At 42.1% G+C, this 12845-nt stretch overlaps 1 protein-coding gene across 2 annotated transcripts in view; it reads right to left on the reverse strand.

Annotated features, from left to right (window-relative positions):
• The window catches only part of LOC109464881 (CLK4-associating serine/arginine rich protein-like), a 42434-nt gene that overhangs the window by 7106 nt on the left and 22483 nt on the right, over positions 1-12845 (reverse strand). The gene's annotated exons all lie outside the window — the stretch shown is intronic.

Consider the following 12845-nt stretch of genomic DNA (forward strand, 5'->3'; position numbering starts at 1 on the left):
GTTGTGACATTCACAATGACATTGGCAGCGCGATTGCCGAGATTGCCTTTTTCATGAACTGCAAGCTGACACAGGGGTGGGGGGGAGGCACATGTGCCAAATTGCCGAATCAGCCAGCCTGAAAGGAATCTTGTTTGACAATGGTAAAGGTTCTGATTGCGGAGGCCAGGGTGGTCAAGGTGACAATGCGAAAGATCGCACTTTGTGTATCAGTGTGCGGCGCTGCACTACCAGGTCAGAATATTGCAGTAGCCCTGCTGCCCTAGATCTGCGGAAATTGCTATGGATGTCAGCCGGGAGGTCAGCAGCGTGAGGGGGTGAACATGGTGCAGATAGTGGCAGGTTATTACAGGACGTGTCATGTGGCGAGCGTGCGGCCACTAATCTTCGCTCCGCGCCATGTTGCCGCAGTGGGTCGACCCGAGATCATCCTCGACCCTGTTCGTGTTCCCGGACCAGGCTGCGACTGCCCGAGATCATTTCTCCTTCTGCTCGACGCGATACCCAGTCAAGTCCCACGCGACACGATCCTATAAGTACGATATACCGAGCACGCTGTACCGTCCGCACAGATGCATCAGTGCATGCATCTCCTTACACCTACATCGCCCACACTGCTGGGTCAGAGGGGGAGGCTAATTGTACCATTCTGTAACCTTTCGGGGAATGAGGGTCGTCCAGGAGAATATTTCATGTGGTCATTAATAACTTTGACACTGAAGGGGCATATGCTACATTGTTAACTGTTACGCAAATACTGGCCCTTTGGTGCCTATTATGAAGCTCTAATTCTTCTAATCTGAAATCTCTGTGGCCCCATAATTCAACGATTTCCACACAGCCATACGGTTTCTGCACAAAATGACTGACCCGGTGGGCTAATCTTCCCGGGGTTAACTGCGTGACATAAAAAGTTATCAGATTTCAAAAGGCCGCAGTGGGCAGCATTGAGGTGCATTTTATGTACAGTCGCCGCGACATAACTCAATACAGCGATCCATACGAGGTCATGCGCGGGTAGTCATCGAATTTACCCTTGAGTGTACCGATAACTTCGGATGTTAAGTTTGCCACGACCTCTCCTGGCAGCGATCCAGCGCGCGGTTTTTCCTTTGCGAAGCTTTTGGCAGGCGCGGCACGTGCTTCGCGTCAGAGCGCGGGCCAATAAAGCAATCCTGGAGGACATACTGGTGTACACCCGTCGTCACCTTTCACCTTCGGTGCGCAGATAAATTTCAATGTTAAGTTTGGTTTGACCTACATAGCCAGGGGGACTCCCTTTAATTCTTATTCAAGAAGCACTTTCGCCATGCCACGTGCACTCTAAATCGTCCGTGCCTCCAAAGGCAATCACACACGCGCTTTGGGCCACAAACCAATTGCTGAAATTTCTTTATGGCTTAATGCGAGGCTGGACATGCCAGTCTCTCCACGGGTGACACACAAGTCCATCCCGTCCAATTAAAACCATACATGTCTATCAAACTCCAGGGCGCATGGCTGAGTCGCCAAACGATTTGGGGATGCCTGGAGGGCTGGAAAGTGCACCAGCAGTCAACCCATAAAACCCCCTTTAAAGCAAAAGTGCCATTACGGCTGGTCAATTTGTGGCAAACTACAGACTTCTGTCCTAATACGGCAGCAGGGCAGCCTCTGGTTCCAGTGAAGAGACTCCAGATGTCCCCGCGTGGTTAACATGGCAGCGGGCTGGCGTCAGATAGATATTAAAAGCGCGACTTCCTGCTCTGGGGGTAGCCTGATTTAATCTAGGCCTTTACTTAGGTCTGTTCATAATATTTCCTTGCTCTCCGAGGTGAGGAGGGTCTTTTATAGCCAGGGGGCCCGGGGGACCCCGTGTCACCAAGGTTATCACTGGCAGGGCAATGTTTCCCCAAATTATATTTCCTAACCAGAAAGCACGACTTTGCGCTGGGCAAAGTTGATTGCTGACCGGCTTCCTTCCTGATTTCCCTGCACCAAATTGAATTAATCAAATACCGAGCCATGCTAGTTTCCACACATAAGGGATACTGCGGAGGACAGCAAGACAGCCATTTGAAAATAAACTCCTACCCAAGGTCTACTCTCTATTTCCCTTTAAAAAAATAAACCGTTACATACCATGTAGCAGTTCTTTTTAGAAAAAAAAAATGTGTAAAGATGCTTATTTTCTAATACAGTATATACACCTTTAGTCCAAGTCATAGTAAGTAACGTTATATACCTTGATTGTTTATAATAACAAAAAACAGAGGACATTTATTTACATAACTTTACATCTAGGCAAGACATATGTCAGAGTTGGATTCAAAGGAAGCCACACTATAGAAGTGTATATTGTAGATGAACATTTCAGGGAACAGGTTCCTTCATGATCTATGCTGTGACAGCACAGCCTCCATACACCAGATACCCCTGTAATCCAGTCTTTCCTGGTTGTGTCTGTACTTGCCAAGTCCATGGTGCTGCTTTTTGTACTGTTGTGTGGGTGGAAAGCCCCCATTTCTCATATATTGGACTTATCTCGTATCAAGGCACTACTTTTTAATCAAAGCTCCTGTAGTCCCACGGGACCAGACATTCCACCATCATGAAGGGGGGAGCCCAGGGTTGTTGGAGGTTGTTGTGTTTCTCAAGGATTTTTCATAAATCATTCATGATTGTACATGTACATATTCCTGCTCAACTCGATAATAAGCACCCCTGCCATTTCTCACACTTTGATGACAAAATGACGCACACAATGGTTTAAACTCCGCACCATAATAACTTCACAACTTGAGTTCCCAATGGCAGAGCCCTCGCTCTTCCCCGAAAGGCCAACATTACAATCTTGGCATCCTTCAAAATCTGCAGACGACAACACTCTGGGCTTACCAGAGGCAACGTCCACAAATCTCCTAACCTTATCAGCAGAACATATCAACTGTCCTGATATTTACATTGCGGCGCTGGGTGATTCCTCCGTGCTACAGTCATCACGATTGGACGGGAGGACGCGACATCATTCAGACGGTAACAAACTTTGGGTTGAAGACGTGGGCTGTACGTCTTTTCCTCAAGATTTTATCAAGTTTAAGGGCGACCTTATATCGCTCAGCACTTGAAGTACATCAGGAAGCGCGCCGATGTCTGGGGGTATAGCTTCACGACAAACGGCCTGTCGCCTCACCTTTCCCACCCCCCTGGTGGACTACTTTGTGCCTCCTCTGGCATTTTATGGATACGCGAGCACTCATCACCCAACTAAGGAAATTGGATGTCATTACATCTGCAGAAATAAACACCATGGGCACGGTCATAAACAAACTTTGCCGAGCCCGTAACCGCCAACGGAAGACGTCATTTGGAGATGTCGGATAACGTGGTAAACTGAGCGCCGAGGGTCACCAAACGGGGAGGCAATTACGCCGGAATATAGTCCGTGGTCAAAGTAGACCTGATGGCTTGTAGATAAGAATTGGCGACTCATGTTTCAATGTCATGCATCAAGTGGCAGGTTTCGTGTAGAGTTATCAGACTGGCGGGATGAAAGAAGACCTCACAAGGCCCGAGGAGATAGGAAAAGCACCTCCCTCGCGCAACCCTTTCTCTCCATTCAACAGGAATAAATCTATCTCAAGGCTGCGTGGCTTGATATCCCAACCTTTCTCCGTACAAGTGGCCTAGTCTTGAAGGATTGGTGTCTTATGGTCCTATTTAGGTGGCAGACAGCCAATTCCTTTTCTCGGTGATGAATGTCGACCTTCTTAGGTCGGGTATATACTTATCATCAACTTCAATACATTTAGCTCTGGCAGGGCAAGGAATTGAAAACTTTTCTGGGGTGTTTGATGTCACTTCAAGAAGTTTGAATTGCTAGGTATAAGATGAGGGATTCAGTACTCTTCTGACTGGCCTTTTGTGGAATGTACTGAGCTGAATGAAGGGGAAAAGGAACTGATTCAACGCCGGTGAAAGTGTGACTATTGAGCCTTCACGTCTTGATTGTTTGCATCTTTTTTAAAGGAAGAGGGGAAAGTGGGGACATTGCACAACATATCAAGCATCACAGGTGCTGTATGATATCATATTGTGTAGTTGGGCTGGTACATTAAAGTGGCAAAGGTGCATTCTCTCTGTTTATACAAGTATGCAATTATATACACTGAGTTTCCATTTTCATACATATAGTTGGTTACTACAATGTATATACACATGTAAGAAGTCGTACATGTTGTGTGAATAACTGATCACTTTCTGTTGCCACCACTGGGCACTCCCTACTATGTTGATGTGTGCTGGGCTCTTAAGCCTGCTCTCCTCAAATACAGGACACACTGTCTACACAACTTTTATTAAAATTGAAACATTGTAAAATATCAAGAACATTTTCTCAACTTCAAATTGCACCATTTTGACCAGTATCAGAATTCCACACGAGTTAGAAACAATATTTCTTCATGCTAATTACAGGGAAATCAGCATTCTTTTCTTTAACTTACTGGACCTTTCTAATTGCTCGAAAATGCAAAGTCTTGCAAGTCTTACTAGTCTTCCTAACTGATGAACTGTTCAGCCATATATCATATTTAGGATAAATCATGAAACTTGGTGAAACAGTGTGTGGCCAGTTGGATAATTTGGATAGTCACAACTTGGAGGTTCTAATGAGACATAGCCTGTGGAGCTGACACTGAGAAGGAAAAAAAACAGCCATGTTTAGTTTGAAAAGGTGAACTTACACTTCGCCGTGGGTTTCGAAAGTGCTTGTTTTTGTCATAATTGGAACATTTGTATTGTCAACAGTTGTAGATGCATCCGTTTTTCTGGGGCAAGTTTTGTTGTCATACTGGGTATTAGGAATTAGATGTTTTAGAAAACAAATCTTATGTATTTTGGCAACTGTTGATGAACAAAACTAAAGGTTTATTGAATGCAATGCTGCATTCTACAAACCTAACAATAAAGTGACCTTCAGGTGTCTTTCTGTGCATTTGCATATGAAACAAAACAAAGATCTAATCTTCAATACACACATATGTACAAAATAGTACACTGTGGTAATCAACAGTTTCTCTGTAGTATCTGGTTAAAAGCTACAAAATAATCTTTAAAAATGTCTAAAATGGGGAATATGTGGTACTAGTATACTGAAAATAAAATGTGAGCAAAACTGGGCCATTTCCATTTACAAAAAAGTGAGCCATGTTAATTTGTCACATTTGTACACACATATATAATGGCCATGCCAATTCAATTTTTGGTTTCAATTTCAGATTCTCGGACATTTCAAAAAGGACAGTCTGAGGGGAAAGCCTGTACCTTGGACCACACAGTCTCAGAAACAGGACATACGTAGTACATAGTCATAAAGTTTTCCTTTCAGCCCTCTGTTTTCAACTTGACCTCTTCTTGTATGTTAACCTAAAAAAAAACATCTGAGAAGCATGGACATTACAAATGTATATAGAATGTCCTTGTGAGACCCAGCAAGATCAGTTGGTGTGGCCTTTCACCTTCCTTCACGTATCCATTGTCTCGCTGCCTGGGTAGAGGTTTAAGCCCTGGGGGTCTAATCAGCCTAGACAATTGTCTCAACACGTATTCTTCCCACGTAATGTATTCATGACTTTTTATCGGTGTCGCCGAAGTGTTACACAACACTCCTGACTTTTAACACCACGCTTCGGCGCACAATTACCCAAACTTCTGCGTGTGGCGGTATCTGGCACCTGGTGCCGCGTGATGTCTGCAGAACAGCGGGGCGCACCGCCGAGGCATAATTTTCCTTCTTGTGCTACGAGAAAATCCGTAGGGATTCTAACGAACTTGTCACAAACAATGCAGCTTGATGCCTAAGTAATTCTAGTGTATAGACATGTGTTTAAATTAAAAAATCTTGTATGATCTGAAACATGCTAGCTTGGTCGTGGTAGTATAACGTACTACTAAACGTATACCGGTAGCTGTATTTTCAATGGCCGATGGCGCAGTGCATCTAGCTGCTGCTCCCATTTTGCAACAAAGCACAATGAAGACTCTCTCTCTTGTTGAGAAATGTGACTGCATGGTTCTTTTGCATGTTTGAACCAAAGCCCAAACACGGGACTACAGGTTTGACCCTCCAAATGACTACCTTCCATTGACAGAAATGATCTAGGTTCTGCACTACAGGTAATATTTAGACTGCATACCAGGCTGTTTCTAGGTCCAACACAGGCCTGCCATGGAAAAAGTCTGGCATCCAGGCTACTTGTCTTAAAATGGTTCCCTTTGCTATTTTCATCTACTGTGGTACAAAAGTTAAGGTAACTAAAGACACACTTGCCATATTATCCCTTTCACTTGTGTATCTTCTTCTTTTGTCATCCTCAACTGAGGAAAAGGATGATGCATTTAGGATGATTGCTACTAGTGCAATGCCGCTTTGCTACATGCTCAGAGAGATTTAGAATAAATCTTGTATTGTCTGATTTGACATTGGAACTTTAGGGTTTGAACTTCTGCATAGCACAGCTGATATCTGAACTATGTTGTACCACTCCCTCTTTCCACTGATGGAGACTGTTAGTCCACCAAAACTGGATTTGTATGACCTTATGACTTTATAACTATGATCCGTGATGTTTAAGTATGATTTAAAAGACTACAACACACACAGACCTTACAAAATACATTTCTTTATCAACAAAATTGGTTTGAACTACTCATAAGATTTGTGGTCACTCACTGGTCCCTCAACGATCACCACCTCAATGGAAACAATGGTACAAAAGTTTCTGACCAATCAAACTTAGAAAAAATGTCTCTTTAAATTTTATTCAGTTCAGTAACAAGCTCTTATGTCACCATGGACACAAATGTCAAGTATATGTTCTGTCTGAAAATCTGTTTTGGTTGGCAACTTACAACATATTTCTGGAATAATCCAGCTGAATATTGTCCGTGAACACGATGCGAATGTATTATTACAAAGCATTACAAAGCATTTCTCCATTGCGCGAGTCTACAGCAATTTTCTGAAACCACATACCGTGGTTTCCAGTTTGATTTCAACCTTGAAAATGTACAATGTACATTTGTACATGACTGTGCCTCTGTACCAAGTTATTTAAGACAGAAAGTTTATTGCAAATACTTGCCCGAGGGCTAATTGCAGTTACAAACAACATAAGAAAGAAAATACAGTGGTATGTGAGACTATATCTACATGTACTTCTAGCATTATACTATATTCTACAACATACATTTGTACATGGTACTAGTTTTACTGGGTTTGACTTCTTCTTTTTAGGCAATAGAAGACAAATTTACCCACTTCTTCTATAATATGTGGGTTCTTAGATTTTAGTAGTAAAATTGTTTTTTGGTGGTAGGGAATGGTGGGGAAGTAAGGGAGCATTTTGGACACGGTGCTAAATAATTGTTTTCTGATGTCATGAAATGGACAGACTGAGATGAAATGAATTTCGACTGCATTTGAGGAGCAATAATTACAAGTTCTCTCCGACACAGGTAGTTTCATATATCGCCCTTTTTCGATTTCCAAGGCATGGGCACTGATTCTAATTTCACTAATAGCGGAGCGCTGCTCGAAGTCACATTGCTCTAGGTATTGTTCTAAACAGTATTCAGTTTTACATTTACTATAGAATCTCTGATGATCTGATGATGTGAAAAGGCTTTGTGAGACAGTTCACTTCAGAGTTATAATTAAACGTACAGCAGAAGCTGCAACAATAATGCCCCCGCGCCTGCTTTGTGCCATACTTCACGATTGCTACCACCAGCTGTTTTTATCAATTTATGTGCACGTCAAGTGTTCTTTTCTCTGGCGCTTCTTGAACACTTGATCATAGAATCTTGTCAACGAGAAGAAAAGATGATAGAACAATGTCAGTGACATAATTGACAGTCCAATTAATGTACAAAGTATACTATTTTTACCAATGTAGGTACAGATTGAGACACCATGGCTTCAAAATCACAAAGTAATCCACTGACAGTGAAAAAAAGGCAAAAGCGATAAGCCAGCACGAAAATCTCTGGTCTACCTTCAACTAAAATCCAATTCAATTACCAAGACTCCAAACTTGGGTGAGAAATCATTTATGAGTCCCCTCTGAGATACGTGGAGAATCTCGCTGCCAAATGTGATTCCGGCTTCGTTCACAAGAAGCAGCAAGGCGCCATCGCATAAGTCCTGAAAGTTGTCGGACTTTACTCAGAATGACTTTCTGCCAAGGGTCCTTCCCTTCTTGAAATCCCTCTATCCCAAGGGGCTATTTTGCAAATACCACCTCACCGTCTACATGTGCGTACCAGTGCCGGTGAGTGCTTGAGCACATACATGTCTAGTACCCAACGAGCATCTAGTACTCCCTTCTTATGTCGCTGCAATAATAACCGCACCGTCATTGCCGGGTAATCGGGCCACAAAATTTCCGCCTAGGAAAATTAGAGTGGTTACTGTGTTACTCTCATATCTCACGCAAGCCATTTCAAGTATGTTACACGGGGTTGCCCTCCGGAAGGGCTGTAAAACTTGGGGAGCAGGCTTCCAGGAGGGAGCCCTCGGGCCACCAGGTCTGCCGCATATCCTGAAGTGGGCTAGTTGGATTTTTAATAGATGCCCTGAGCATATTTCAAAGGAAAAACTTACTGATAAAAAAACAACTTCTAGTGTAAGGTCTATGTGTACCAGAATCATTTCGCTAGCTACTGTTGTGTCGAACGCCCCTTGTAGGCAATGTAGTCAACAATCAAACGCAAAAACTCTGTTCTTTTTATCGGAAGTGCAGTCTGTAGGTACCAGTAATTGAAATTTGAAGGACTGCTGTTTCATTGAACATGTTGTGGTCAATGCCTTTTCAGCAGTGGTAGTCAAATTGAGGGTGAAATGTGGCTGAAAGCCGAGCACGGTATTGTGGTCACACAAACAGGCATACAAGCGTACGTGACTGGAATATCATTCAACCTGTGTGTGTCACACTCAAGTGTGGTGAGAAGTGTCCAATGCACCCCCTATCGTGTAAGTCTAGAACTGCAGCCATCAGCAGTCCATGTCTTTCAGCAGTCGGTGATGTACCGTTTGGCTTAAGGAAAGATAGCATCTCTTATTTACTGTCAACGGGAGGTCCATCATGTCGTGCGACGTACAAAAAGGCCAGACCACACCGTAGACGTTTCAAAGCCAGGCCCGCTGGGTTAATAGAACTGTCCTGAGCCGACGCAATCATAGTCACCGCTAGGATCTTGATGGATCGATCATTGTGTGACCATTGTATAGTTAATGGCCACTTCACTATTGCCAGTTATTTTCTGTACGGGATCAAGGGACAATAGGTGCCATCCCTGGGACTTGTTAGAACGCCATAGTTCATACCGGCAGTCCCGAGTGGTCCTCAAGAGAGATAATGAGACGCTCCACCTGCAAAGATGATGATGAATTGACCATCCAAGCTTATCACGCGCTAAATGGGCATTTCGAAGACATTGCAGTTATTTTCGACGAGAAGAATAAAGAGGTCTCGGGGTTAGCTCTTCATTTCACCGAGCACAAAGGGGCAACTCGCCGACGTATGATGGATCGTTGTCAACTAAAAGCCTAATGGTTAAATTGTCCATTCCTGTGCTTTGGACTAATCATTGTGTTTGGTGTTCCCCGTAGATTTCACCGTCCTCTTGTCCCTCGCCTGGGCTAGCGATGGGGGCTCGACGCTTTAAAACCTCTTTAACGGACCCGCCATGAGGGCACTAAACAAAATACCCATTTTTTCTGATGGTAGAGAAAGATTATCCGTGTCGAGGGTGATCATTACAGTGGCTAATAGCCTGGCCATTACTAGAAATGGAGCTGGAGCCTCCTCATAATTGGGTCCACCTAAGTGTCCAAAAAACGGGCATGACCACTGACGGTAGTAATTTGGCAGGTATTAAACTAGCACGACTGTCGGGGAAGATGGTATGATGGACCTGGTAATCAGGTTTGATGTCCCAGAGTTGGCACAGGTTGCAGGTCCTGAATATACATGTAAGAGTCCATTTCAAACCTGAAAAAAAAGGATAATGTACTTCTGGGAGACAGGCTTCTTTTTGTAGTAGTAATAATAAGTTAGAAAGAAGGACAAACTTCAATAATGGAGATCTGTCACTATTTACTGTATTTCCTCCAGACTTTTTGAACTTTTCAGGGCAAAAGAAGGTGGGGGCTCTAGCTGGTCGCCAAAGTCTGGGTGCATATATGTACATTAAAGGGGTTTCTGCTCCTGAAAAATCAGGTCGATCAAAACCAATGCAGAAGCCCACAGCATACCTTAACACTTAAGTTATTGTAGTTGATTATGCTACAATCGTTTTGCAATAAACTTTGACTTGACTTCAACGAGATGCAATATCTCCAACAAGTTCTATCCACAAACTGGTCAACTATATTGTTTTGAATTATTTATCTAGTATAAAGCGTTTTTACGATCGAAAATGTCGAAGTGCCCCCCTCCCACCCAAGTGCATTACACGTGCAACACAACTACATTCTTGTCAATCGTTGTGCCGATTTTACTCAAAACTATGCATGAAACTGTTCCTTAGAATGTATATCTTACAACATCCAGATCCCAGAATAGTAACTTTACAAATTGTACAAAATTTTTACAATTAAAAGCTATCTTGCTTCGTCACCTAGAAACTCTGGGATTTCCCATCTTCAAGCAAGACAACAAGAGTCAAATAAACATGAATAAAACTTTATATGGGCGCGGAAGCCAGCAGAAATGCCCGAGTATTGAACAATCTGAAGCCAAGCGAATCTGAACACAATCATAATTTATTACCTTCGCCAAGAAGGTTATGTTTTCAGGGGCGTTCGTGTGTGTGTCTGTGTGTAAACACGATAACTTTAGTAGGTCTTGATGGATTGTCTTGATACTTGGTAGGTGGGTAGGGCTTGATGAGACCTCAAAATGATTAGATTTTGGGCCCCCTGGCGGCTTGTCATGGTACTGCAGAACTTCCGGTTTTGATATCTCATGATCCAGACATGCTAGGGTGACGAAATTTGGATGGTAGATAGCTCTTGTGCTGGGGATGAAGTCACATAAGTTTGAGCCCCCTAGTTGCTTGCTCTAGAACTGCAGGGGGGGGGTTTAATGGACAAATGTTTAAAGGGGGATAACTCAAGAACCGATTGATGGATCATCGTGATTTTTGGTATGTAGGTAGCTTGAGTGATGCTTGACATAATGATATTACAATTATGGAAATATGGATGTAATTTGCATAATTAATGAGGAAATTCTATTTATCAGCTGCATTCCATACTAGGAAGTTCAAGCTTGTGACATATGTTATTAAGAATGAGAGAAACACAGGCAGATATCAATTATGCAAATGAAGACTTAATTTGCATAATTAATGAGAAAATATTATAATTGCATAGTGGTAACTGCCTGGAATTTTATACTTGGGGTGTTTGAAAGTTAAGTTAAGGTGAACATAATTAAACATAACTTATTCAAATAAGGACCTCATTTGCAAAATTTATGAGAAAATGGCATTCTTTGTTAAGATAAGACTGTCTTTTGGTGGAGAAAAGATCAACAGATATAATTCATGCAATTGATGATCCTATTTGCATAATTAGGGGGATTAATATATAATTTCTTAATCATAAAAGCTAACATCATTTGGCGAAGGTATGAGATCGTGGAACTCTAGTTGAGAATAAGATAAGTATATTTTTCTTACGAGCTGACACAACATTTTTATGTGATGTCATTGACTTGATGCACTGCTCTACAATCTTAAATGCTTTCTTTATCAAAGACCACAAACAGTAAGGCATGGCACGGTGGAAGGGCTTCTGAAAGACCTGCAATGTACGACCCTAACACCCACCCACCCAACCAATTAAACTGGGCACTAATTCCCAAAAATTTCTTGTTTCAAATGTTACCTGCACTGGTGTTGGTAGAAAAAAAATGTTTTGCAGACTAGGTGTTTTGAGCCCTGCAAAGTCTTGAACGATTCCGTTAAGTTAAAAGATGAAAACTGTTCTCTTGTATCAAGTTTGTGATATTGGAGACAGCACACATATATTTCCAGTACATGTTTACATGACACAGACACCTGGATGCCTAACTACTGTTTTTTTGCACATCTCAGGGCTCGAAATTCATGTTTGGAAATGGGCACACTGGAGCTCCCAACCTAAAAATCTACATGTAGGTGCCCAACAAATTTTTGGGTGCACAGCATGAACTAAAGTAGAATGTCAGCAAAATCTTACATCTTTTCACAGCTTGAATATGAAATCCTATAGAAAACATCAAAATTTTAAGTAATACAACAAAGGTTTTTAAAACTCTTTTCTGCCTCTTAAATGTTAAGAATATGCTGCTGTATACTACCTTATGTTTTACACATACCACCCTTCACAAGTACCTCCATGCACCTACCGTCAAAAACTAGGTGCACAGTTCCAATTTTTGGTGCTCATAAGTTTATAATATACACATTTCGAGCCCTGCATCAATATACTGGACAAAACACAGACTGTTATGACTGTCACGGTCCCGTCACAACAACTTCATGAATTTTTTAAAGATGCTAGACATGCCAATTCATACTGAAAGAAACTAGAGTTCATTTAATCTTTTTGATATGGCTACCAGGTCCTCTTCCAAACACTAGGTAGAATGATGACAACAACACTTTTCAGACCTTTCAATAGTAAATATTACATTCTAGGTTCTTTGTCAGTTTTTTTGTCATATTTTATAGACTATTTTATAATTTCTCAAATAAAGCACATTTACCGTTTTTGTATACCGCCCAGTAAGGATATATCCTTCTTCTTAATTGTT

The sequence above is a fragment of the Branchiostoma belcheri genome, unplaced genomic scaffold, assembly GCF_001625305.1.
Source record: "Branchiostoma belcheri isolate BF01 breed outbred unplaced genomic scaffold, Haploidv18h27 scaffold142, whole genome shotgun sequence".
NCBI classification, from domain to species: domain Eukaryota; kingdom Metazoa; phylum Chordata; class Leptocardii; order Amphioxiformes; family Branchiostomatidae; genus Branchiostoma; species Branchiostoma belcheri.